Consider the following 12,575-nt stretch of genomic DNA (forward strand, 5'->3'; position numbering starts at 1 on the left):
AATGTTAAGCTGCAAAAGTGGGTTGAAATATGAATCCTGCATGTTCTGCGCGTCTCTGTGTGAATGAATGAATGGTTTGTTTACTACATAGACTGAAGCGCGTGACGCTTGCTGTAATTTCAGCATCTGCGGTCTCAATGAGGACATAAATACATAAACTACATCACCAGAACTGTTCTGAGTCACTTCACAAGCATTTTACCATTTCATCTGAGTAAAACAAGTGTCAAAATAAAAGTAGGCCGTCAAAATAAAAGTTCATTTTTACATAAAGGCATTGTGCTAGAAATATTACTATTATTTAGTATAATGTATGTGATACTGCTACTTCTGTTGAAAAAATGTATAAAACGTTATTTTTTAAAGAAATAAATCACACAATATTTCTTCCATGTTTAAATTTTAATAGCAAATCCCCTTTATTTATCAAAAAAAATTAAATGTTTACATTTAATTAATTAAAAGACAAAATAAATTTGGGTGAAACTTGTTTTTCATAATTATATTTCTTGTAGAAAAACTTGAAACATAATTGTAAATAAGTATAAAGAATGTTATTGGTTTTATTTTTAGTGATAAAAAGTTTTTTTTTTTTTAATTAGAAAATTTTTGTGTTTTGCTTTGGTACCGAAATTTGGTACCAAAATATAGTGGTGAGGACTTGATTCTATCTATCGGTTGTACCAGAGGAATTGTGTTGTTTCACTGGAATATCAAGTTATGACTTTTGATTAAGAATTAAAAGGTCGAAAAAAGAGAAAACAGATAAAGAAAAAAAGAGAACAGTATTGCATTTAATAGAATTATTTTATGCATACATTCCTTAAGAAACCTGTGGTTTGTAAACTCTAACACTGCTCTATGTGGAGTAGGATTTACTTGAAAAAAGCTTTTTTCCCTCAAAAAAAGGATAGTTAATTTACAAAAATTTTACAAGTAAAAGCTTACACATAATTATTAGTAGCTTTCAATATAAATGTTTAATTTTAAGTTTACTTGGAACTTCCCAGTAAATTTGGTTGACTCTTTGTTTGTAAATTTTACTTAAATAATGTTAAAAAAATAAACAGTAATTTAATGCACTGAAAAAAAGTAAGATTCACTTCTTTTGCAAGGTTTGCACATATATTTTAAGTAAAATTTGAGTATTAAATAAAACCTGTAAGTAAGCAAATAGACAAATTGTTATCATTTTAAGATAATATGTCCACTCAAATATAATTATTATCCAAATGAACACAGAGACCTCAATACTTGGTATATCATAGACAATGACGGTATAACAATCAGTGAATAGTGTTTGAGTATGAATGGGTAATTTTGAGTAGAAAATTAACCTCCAGATGTCACAATACGTACAGTAAGTTACTAAACCTAACATCAAAAGCAACCACAAAGCAGTGTAAATACAACTCGAAAACAATGAAAAATGTAAAATTTTTTATTATTTGTGAAATATTTTCTTAAAGAATCCTCGTAAACATAACAAACGGTTCCAAGTAATATATACTTGAAATTTCCAACTTTAATTTCTACAAGCTTAAATTGGGTACTAACATATAATTTACTTTATTGTTATTATTATTTTTTTTAATTCTTGCCTTAACTAAATTATTTAATGTAGAAATTACATGTGTATTTATGTAGTACTTACTTCACTACAAAATCAATTTTATCGGTTTATTGTGACAACAAAAGAATTTCTACACCATGTACAAACCATGAAACTTAATAAACAAGATAATACAGCCTGAAACCATCTGCCGTGCAGGACATCTTACAGGGATGAAGTAAATGAGCACAGGTGGACCATGAGATTGGATCAATTGATTAAGCTTGTTCAAATGCAGGCAACTTGGGCTCATTCCTGGTTGGAGAGAAACAACGTTGGTGACCTTGACGTCTCAGTGGAATATCTCCTCCCTCTACTGTTGACAATTAATTAGAACTGCTAATTATTCAGCATCAACCAATTACAAGGTTGAAAGAATCTTAGTGATAGGGTGTTCACTTTCACAATAAACTCAGATTTGAGAAGAAAAAAAGAGATAGTTTATATACTTTCATTAAGTTTGTGGTAGGGTCAATGTCATGCACTGATTTTTACTCACTCATGAATGCAAAAGTGTCTGTTTCGGATCTAGCATGTAATACACTGAAAAAAAAAGTGGTGTAGAAGAATTTTTCACAAAGAATTTGCTAGTAAATTTCAGAGTTGATAACAAAAACACTGAGTTAAACAAAATCATATACATAACTAATGCATGTCTCCAAAACCTGAAATATGTTGCCATGTTGGTACATTTCACTGCACTTTTCAGATAAGACGTCCACAAAAGGTGCCATAAGCTATATAATTTTTCTCCATTGGAGATGTGGATTTATTAAACAGCACAGAATATTTTCGTGTCATGATAAACATGCCTGTGAGTAGAAAATTATATTGCATTGCTTGAAAACAAGTTTCACAGCTGTTTCAAAGTGAAAAGTCTAGCTTTTGCAGCTGGATAGCATGCTTAATTTTCTCCGAAAAAGATAAAACATGACTGTAGCATCGTTTTATTAGGCTGTTTGTTATACATATCTCAAGAGTGATACATGAGTGGTGTTTAAAGGTACATACCACCTACACTAAATAGGTTGGCCAATCATGCCATTTTCGCAAGACACGACCTGGCTAGGAATTTTATATTGCCAAAAATATCCACGTTTTGGCTTTGTTTGCACTGCACAGACCAATGGCTTCTTGTGCTTTTGAATCGCTTTCACATTACTTTGATGTCATACACCGATCAGTCTGCTCAGTGCTGCTTTCCAGTCCAACAATAAAATGTACACGTATTTGCATCGCTTTGACCGTTCTCTGTTGATCCCACCTTTTCACGCACCACGATTGGTCGATTTACGTACAATGTCTGCAGGTTATTGGTCAAGTGATCATTACCGTCATTAAGTATGGAAACAGGAAACCAAAGCCAAGACCTGAATGTTTTAGGCAATTTAGAAATCCTGGCCAGGACGTGTCCTGCGAAAATGGCACGAATGGCCACCCTAACACTAAACCCTACCCTAAACCTAACCGATAGTGTTAACAAAAGCAAAAGTGAGATAAAAATGCATTTTTGAAGCAACCAAACCATTTTAGCTTGCTTCTATGAGTCTTCTACTCTTTTGTGTGTCAAGATTTGTTTCACAGGACTTGTACCTGAGCGCTAACAAGCACAAGTGCAACACTGCTACCGGGCAAGTTTGCTACATCAAAAAAGCCCTACACATGGGACCAATTATGTGATGCAAATGTTGAAAAGTATAATTTTACAAATGCACTATGCACTATGGTAAAAGTATGTTGAGGTCATAACAGAGTATTGTAAAAGGAACTGTGTAAAAAAATGTATTCATTCATCGATAATCTGCCCCTGTGATCATGATTTGTGTATACAAATTTGTGTAAACAAATACAAAGTAATGTACATATAGCTACATATTTTGGAGAAATGTAGGCAGAATCCTGTATTTCCATTGAGCCTGGGCTGGAAGTGAATGCAAGATTTTGAAGTTAAAGAATGAAATACTATTTTCTTGTACAGCATACGCCAATAATTTCAGTTTAATCTTTTATTTATAATGAAAAAAAAAATAGTTTTACAGTGTAGTCAGCTTGAGCACCAAGCAGTTACTTAAAATATTCCAGTTTCTGTTTGAACAATCAATCATGACTCGGCTGCATTATTATGTTCAACATACTACCATCATTATACAGAAATCTCCATGTTTATATTTTGATTAAGTATTGTATAAAGTGGTCCAGTTTTGCAGAAGATTGCTTATATAAGCAGGCATCATTAGTCATTTTTCTTTCTGTATTCTTTCCTAGTTTGTTTGGATCTCCAAGCCGTTCCACACACATGGGTTCTGCTTCCTTGGCCTATTTGTTTGCCTGAAATTACCAAGCATAAACAAAACACCCCATTTATTTCCCCAAAGAATATCAGAACAAATGCATTTTTTTTGTTCATTGTTTATTGTTTTGTTGTGAACTACTCAGCTTAATAGCTCTCCTCTAGAATCTAAAAAACACAGCATTTTTAAAAAATAGCCTTTGCTTTCCCCATCAAGTCCCTGCACTGGGATTTGAATTACTGTATAAAATAAGTTCTTGTCTCACTCTGTCCACTCACATACAGAGAAAAGGAGCCGTCTCTGAAGTCACCATACAGCTAGACTGCTCCTCAACTTTTCAAATTCTGACTCAGCAGTAACTGTGGACTTTGCGCTGTGGACCTCGATTTACAGCGTCCTCATTAGGCTGGAGTCTCTGTAAGTATGCTTGTAATTGCTGCCTTCTCGTCTGGCAGATACAGCTCAGGTTTCTCATTGTGGTAAGGTCTGCCCTCAGAGGAGGCTAGAGTCTGATGAGCTGGGCTCTCAGTAATCTCTGTTTTAATTGGGCAGCGCGTGCCCTGAGCGTGGAGTAATCTCAGCTTGAACTGGTGCTCTCAGGCCCAGGGTGGCAGAGTGAAGCCGAGCGAGTAGAACAGTCACACAGACACTGGCACACATTCCGTGCATGCTCAGTGCAAATGAACCAAGGCTGTGTCTCAGTCAGAAACTAAATAAAAATGCCTTTGAATTGAATTTGAACTGATGAAACAAGGATGGAGAAATATAATTTGAATTTAAGGAAGCATGGCACTGCACCGAATGTGTGTTCACGGTGTGTGTGTGTGTGTTCACTGATGTGTGTGTGCACTTTGGATGGGTTAAATGCAGAGCACGAATTCTGAGTATGGGTCACCATACTTGGCTGTATGTCATGTCACTTTTTTCTTTTTTTTAGAATGGAATGCAATTCAAACTAATTAATATATACCTGCTGCAAGTGTCCTTTTTAATGTGCAATAATTATGTATATAATTATACTTTCCCACTTTATGGGAAAAAAGTCATATGCTACATTTGAGGTATTATCAGAAACATGAGATGACATCAGTTTTAAATCGATCCACCTTATTTTTCAGTGTAGGGAAATAATGAGAAGAATAACAAAGTGCAGTGAATGGTAAAACTGTTTGCACTACAAACAAGTGTGTTTATATTTAAGAAAATACATTCAAATAATATGGTAAGACATACCAGTTTGCAGTATCAAGCAGCATAACGTGATCAGAAAGAAGCTGGTCGAGGTAAGGCTGCTCTTTGCGGGTTCATGAGCATTAAACGCCCGCTGACGCCCGGAGCTCACACTTTATTCACACTCGTACTTTATTAATAAACCTCACATTTAAGTCTAAACATAACATACTCACCTAAAATCACTTAAAACTACATTCCGTGAACAAAAACTGCATTATTTATAAAAATGATAGTGGACCTGCTATCACACTTACTGTGAGAAATAACACAAGTGAAGTGATACAAATGGTGAAACAGCTGGAGCTCTGTTAACACTAGAATATTGCACACCTGCAGAAGGCTCTCAGCCAATCAGCTTCGTTAAACAATTAAATTATAATGATTATAATGATTTCTGAAGGATTTTGTGACACTATATGCTACAATCTATCTATCATCTGGGAACTGTTTCTATTTGTAGTCTAGTTTGACACATTTACAGACATTTAATGATGACACAATTGCCACATACAGTACCGCTCAGGCCAAAGACAGGAGCCAAGTTAGCACAGATGTATACATAAATGACACTATGCCATGAAACCAGAAAACAAAACATCTACACACTTACTCGTACTGCTAGATGAATGTTTACATTGACACATTCAGCGATAATAAAGAACCTCATGCCAGCGTGTAGGGTGAGGGGGTGCAAGGTGTTTAACAGTGCGAGAAAACACTACATCACAAACTTCACACAATATTAGATTCTTTTCAACCCACTTTAGCAATGAACAACACAAACCTCTTTAATACAATGTTAGGGGCTATGTGGCTGTATTTGAAATCTGTTCAGCTGCATGGCTATGCCACCCGTGTGCTTGTTCAGACCTGTTGGGTACCTGTTCCATTTATAGCAGCTGATCTGGTCAGCGATGCAGGAGCCATCTGTCACTGCAAAACCTTTAACTGTTGGGCTGTCCAGCCACTTTGATATGTTCTCCCATCCATAAAATCTTTTTTAATATCATTGCATACATGTTCAAGTATCACTGCTTTCTCTGGTATTTTCTCTTGTAACATTTCTTTCCCTCCCGGAATCTTCATATTGTCAGATGTTTATGGCTGTGTGCCCTCTCCATCCTGATAATTTCAAAATCAGATTGTAATACTGTGTTAGAATGTAATAAAAGCATCTGCCAAATAAATAATACTACCATAATAACGAATACTGAATACCACAAGGACACATTAACCTGATCATAGAAGACAATAAAGACATTTATAGAAAGAGGAATTAGCATTTTTTCTTATTATTATTTATTATCACTATTATGTTGAAAACAGTTATGCTGCTTAATATTTTTTTCTGAAAACCTTGATACACTACCATACGAAAGTTTAGGGTAAGTAATTAATTATATAAACAGTATATTAGTTTACAGTTTTTTACAATCACTTTGTTACTATTTTCAGAACCTTGATGTCATTTTTCACAACTCTAGACACAAAACTCACAACCAATGATCAAAATGCACATTTTTCAAAACTCTAACCCTTTTCTCAATTGCTTGGATACAATACACATAAAACTTAGATCATTTGTTCATTCAACAAAAATCACCTGTTCAATATGACACAACTTAACATCAAAGTGCTACTATTTCAAAAGGCAATCCACACATTACATTTCAAATGAGTGTCTATTCATTTCCTTACAATGATCTAACTATCAATTGATACAACTGCTCAAAATGATAAGTAACTGTAGCATTACTCTTAGTATGGAAACACACAAACAATTTTCCATGTTTACTGTAAATCATGAACGTTTCAAGATAACGAGATTCATTGTCACCAATTAGCGTGGAGCATGAACCAATTAGACTAAAATATCCATGGATGTAGCCTAATATTTTATCATAATGCTTCATCAGACATTGTGTCTATGGCCCCAAATACTGTACCACCTTTTCAGACTATTTACAGTATTGACAGTACTTTTGTGACCAGGCCAAATAGTGGAGGCAGAGGCAGAATTCTAACTGACCAACAAGAGCAGGCTGTGGTCGATTTGGTTCGGGCCAGAAATGATATTCGCCTTACAGAAATTCGCCAGCATATCTTGGACAATGAAGACATGTTCAACAATGTGGGATCCATAAGTTTGCCGACTATTGCACGCATACTGAAAAGGCACCAGGTGTCTATAAAACAACTATACCGTGTGCCTTTCGAAAGAAATGCAGACCGAGTGAAGCAAATGAGGACTGAGTATGTTCAGGTAAGTTCAGTTTCAAGATGGCTGTTGTAAAAACATTCCCAAAAACTCTACATTGTACAGTAATCTCTAAATCTCTTTCTAAAATGTATTTTTAGAGGGTAACGGAGCTGGATGCTGTTGATGACCATCACAAATTCATATATTTGGATGAGGCAGGTTTTAATCTGGCCAAGATAAGGAGGAGAGGTCGGAATTTCATTGGCCAGCGGGAAACCATCCAAGTACCTGGACAACGTGGGGCTAACATTACCATGTGTGCAGCTATATCAGAAGATGGTGTGGTGGGTTTCAATTTCATAGCTAATTATTTTTGCTTTGATTCAAATAAACCTATGTTGTAATTGTACAGTACTGTAGTGTTTTGCATCAATATATTACAAACTTTGCTCAATGATTCCACCGTGTCTGTAGTATTCTCTCTACTACTGCAGTACTTTTACAGAGATGTATTTACTGTACATGTAGTACCATAATGAAACCTGTATCACCTATTTTGTTCTACAATATTTAATGATTGTACGAACAATGACGCAGTGAAACTATCGGTTGCTTGTGTGTGGGTGATCTATAGTTATGTTTCAATGGTATTTCACAGTAAAGTTGTGTTTTGAACCAATGATTGTGCAAGTGCAAGATTTCTTTAAAGATGTGAATGCGCAAGGCAGTGTTTTGAACATTAGACAGCCTGTGTTACAAGTGATAACCGTTTTGAGTTTTGTGTCTAGAGTTGTGAACAATGACATCAAGGTTCTGAAAATAGTAGCAAAGTGACTGTAAAAAACTGTAAATATATTTATTATATAAATAATTAATTACTACTTTTAGTCAGCAAGGATTAAATAAATTGATCAAAAGTGTCAGTAAAGACATTTAGAATGTCACTAAACAAACAAACAAACAAACAAATAAATGTAGTTAATCAACTTTCTAATCATCAAAAAATCCTGGTTAAGCAAATAAAATAAATAAATAAATATCAAGCAGCAAAAACTGTTTTCAAAATTGAAAATAATAAGAACCATTATTAATAACTGACCACTAAAAATAATTGAGCAACAAATAAGGATGAAGGATCTGAAAGGATCATGTGTGACTGAAGACTGGAGTAATGATGCTGAAAATGCAGCTTTGTATCATAGGAATAAATGACATTTAAATTATATTAAAATAGAAATGTTATAATAAATTGCAATAATATGTCATAATATTACTGATATTACTATTTTTTTTATAAATAAATAAATAAATAAATTAAAATAAAAAAAGCGACCTTTGTAATAATTAAAGACTTCGTTCAAAAACATTTGTATGAATATTTTTAACTATATATGGTATGCTATTCTGAACATGCCATGTCTGCTTGCCATTTTCTTATTTTTGTCTTGCCCAAACTCTCCACCCCTCCTTGTGCTGATTCCATTGACCACTCTGTGTCCTTCCCTCCATTTTTCTGACCTTCCCTACAGAGCCCGTGTATCTTGTATCTTGCTCTGTATATTAAGGAGATGAGCTCCCTTATTCAATCTACTTTTGTGTTAGCCCTTAATAAGCCCTTTCAGAATGGGATGCCATCTGTGTCACCCACTTTCCGGGCTGTGTGTTCGCATACACACCTGTTTCCTTCATTTACATTACTTTACTTTACTGTTGTTTTTCCTCCAGAGTCCGGTCAGTGACACATTCGTGACTGCAGTTATCTCCATCTGAGCACACTGAAGTGTCGAAGGCACTGTACTGCATTTATAATGTTCAGCTGTGTTGTTTTTCCTGCTTGGGAAAATAATGCAGCCGGATGTTTTTAATAGGTCATATGCTAGGATGTCTTTTGACAGTCTGCTTTCAAGGTTATCTCTAACTCGTGCCCAAAGGGAGTTTAGGTCTTGTCAGAATAACTGCAGGCTTTCTCCTACATTGCTTGGCCTGTGGCATGTGCTTGACACTATGAAAGCAAACCTTGACAGTATCACTACAAAAGGTCTATGCACATAAAATTAAGCTGACAGGGACCTGACAAGCAGGAGGCTGGATGTTAACATATTAAAAGGTAGGTGAGCTAGGACTTGCATGGCTTCTTTGTTTCCATAAATACTCTAACAGCCTCTTTAGCGTTTGAAGGAATAGTTGATCTGAAAATTCGAATTATACAGCAATTACGATGCTGGCCAAAAGTTTTAAATATTTAAATGAATTTTTTTTCAAGGCTGCATTTATTTGGTAATAAATACAGTGAAACAGTAATATTGTGAAATATTTTTAAAATTTTGACATGATGCTTCAGAAATCACTCTAATATGCTGATTTGGTGGAGACCATAACACATTACAATACTATATATAAATAAATATATATATATATATATATATATTAGATTTTATTTTTTAGATTAAAAAATACTACTTTTATTCAGCAATGATGCATTAAATTTATCAAAAGTGACAGTAAAGGTGACGTAAAATTATATTAAATTTAAAAATGCAAGCTCATCATATCATCAAATAATCCTAAAAAAAGTATCACAGTTTCTTCAAAAATATTAATCAATACTGATTTTCAACACTGAAAATAGTAAGAAACATTATTAATGGCTGAGCACCAAATCAGCATATCAGAATAATTTCTGATATAGTTTCATGTGATACTGAAGACTGGACTAATTACTAAAATTCAGCATTGCCATCACAGGAATAATTAATCATTTTAAATATATATTTATATTTAACAATAATACTGTTTTACTTTTTATTTGATCAAATGCAAACTACTTGTACAAGTAGTACAAATTACTTTTATGACATTTTTAAAGTGCATTTTGGAGCTCAAAAGTATGTAAGGAAAAGTCATACGGTTGTGTAACAACATGAGGGGGAGTAAACAATGACAGTAATTAAATTTTTGGGTGAAATACATTTTTAAGGTCACCATGTAACTTCTTGAGGAAAAGCAGCGGTATTAAAATTGCTGACAGCCTAGTGCAACATGCCCGGCTTGACATTTGAAAAAAAAAAAGACAGTTCTATGGATTAGTGCAGCTGCAACACTAGTCCAAGCTGTCCATTATGTAGGATTTATGTTAAAACAAACTCAAACATATGCTAAATCTGTGGTTGTTAGGTCTTGCTGAGAATCTAGTGCTGCTGTTTTGCTGGCATGTCCATTTACAAGACCATTAATAATCATTCAGATGTATCTTGTAAAATATGAATCTGCAAACTCAGTTTCCCTACACAGCAGAATGGATGCTGCATGGTTCACTGCGAAATAAACCTTTTCATAATAAAGTTAGAAGAATGGTTTGGTATGTAAGCAAGTCATGATAAACAACAGTCACATGTGTGATTTTCATTTGCATCCATTAAACAACCAAAAGTCAAAAAAGTCTAGACACACTGGACAGAATTTTCATGATCTTATCTTAAAAATAGCTTTGAAAGATTATAAATTGTTCCAACAATTAAATGATACAAAATCTATTCAATTGATTTCTTTATTATTATTATTATTATTATTATTATTATTTACACTTGCATATTATAACTTTTAATATACATTGATCAAAAGTCTTTTTTATTATTATTTATTTGTTTATTTATAAAATAAGTACTTATTTTCAACAAGGCTGTATTTATTTGATCAAAAATAAAAAATATTAACAGAATAGAAAAGTAATTATTATAATATAATAGCTATTATAATAGCTATTGTTATACATTTTAAAATGTAATTTATTCCTGTGATGCTGATTTGGTGCTCAAAAACATTTCTTATTATTATCAATATTGTAAGCATTGTTTTTGTTGTTTAATATGTACACTTTGATACAATACCTTACAATAAAATATTTATTTATTTATTTATTTAAAAAAATAATAATAATGTGACACTGAAGACTGAAGTAATGGCTACTGAAAATTCAGCTTTACCATCACAAGAATATTAAAATAGAACTTTAAAAATAAAACATATTCTAATTATAAAAAATATTTCACAAAATTGGTTTTACTACATTTCTGATTAAATAAATGCAGCCTTTGGATAATAATAGAGTAAGATATGAGACCTCTTACAAAATCATTAATGAATGAATGAATAAATAAATGTAAACATCTGGTCATTAGTGTATAATACTGACAATATGTGCGTGTGAGAGATGTATAAACAAACACAAGGTCATGTGGGCTACTATTCTGTCACGGTTCGCGAATGCACCGTCTCCAGCTGTAGTCATGTTATGTCATGTTGATTGGTTCTTGTGGGTGTTGCCACTGATCGCCTGATCAGCGGCAGGTGCATCTCATTCCACCGCCTATTTAACGCCCTGTCTTTCTTCTCCTGTTTGTCAGATCGTTGTTTGAGGTCCTCGTGTCGATGTCTGTTGGTGCTCCTGTGTTCCTGTCTTTGCTCTGTGTCCTGCTTCAGTCTTCATCGGATATTCACAGTCATTCACGGATTATCACCGCCGATCACCGATCTACCATCACCGCCATCGCTACCAACGCACTCCAACCACCTACCCACCTGTCTGTGCTGCCATCGTGGTTCCTGCGTCACTCACCAGCATTCATCCATCATACTTCTGTCAATAAACTACCTTTACTTGCATCTGCCTCCTGTCCTCCATTGTTAGCGTCACAGAACGATCTGACCAACATGGAGGCAGCGAGTAATCAACCCTCCTCTCTCGAAGCTTTCCTCAGCGCCAGTGTTCGGAGGATGGACTCCCAGGAGCGGACTCTTAACGACACTGGTCGCGCGGTTCAGGCTTTAGTGACGCAGGTGTCCGAGCTCACCCAACAGTTCCAGCTATTACGAGCTCCCACTGCGCCACTCACACCGCCTGTTCCACCAGCACCATCGGAGGCCCCCTCCCAGCCGGAACCACGCCTCCCGATTCCGGAGGCTTACTCAGGTGAACCCGATTATTGTAGAGCTTTCCTTAACCGTTGTGATATGCATTTTGCCCTCCAGCCTAGAACGTTCGCCACTGAGAGGGCCAAGGTGGCGTTCGTCCTGACCCTGCTCTCTGGGAGGGCGGCACTGTGGGGAACAGCGGTGTGGGAGAACCAGGACCCATGCTGCGCCTCGTTCCAGGCCCTCTCCGCCGAGATGAGACGGGTCTTTGATCGGGCCGCCGCAGGACGGGAGGCGGCCAGGAGGCTGGCGGAGTTGCGCCAGCACG

The sequence above is a fragment of the Carassius carassius genome, chromosome 13, assembly GCF_963082965.1.
Source record: "Carassius carassius chromosome 13, fCarCar2.1, whole genome shotgun sequence".
NCBI classification, from domain to species: Eukaryota; Metazoa; Chordata; class Actinopteri; order Cypriniformes; family Cyprinidae; genus Carassius; species Carassius carassius.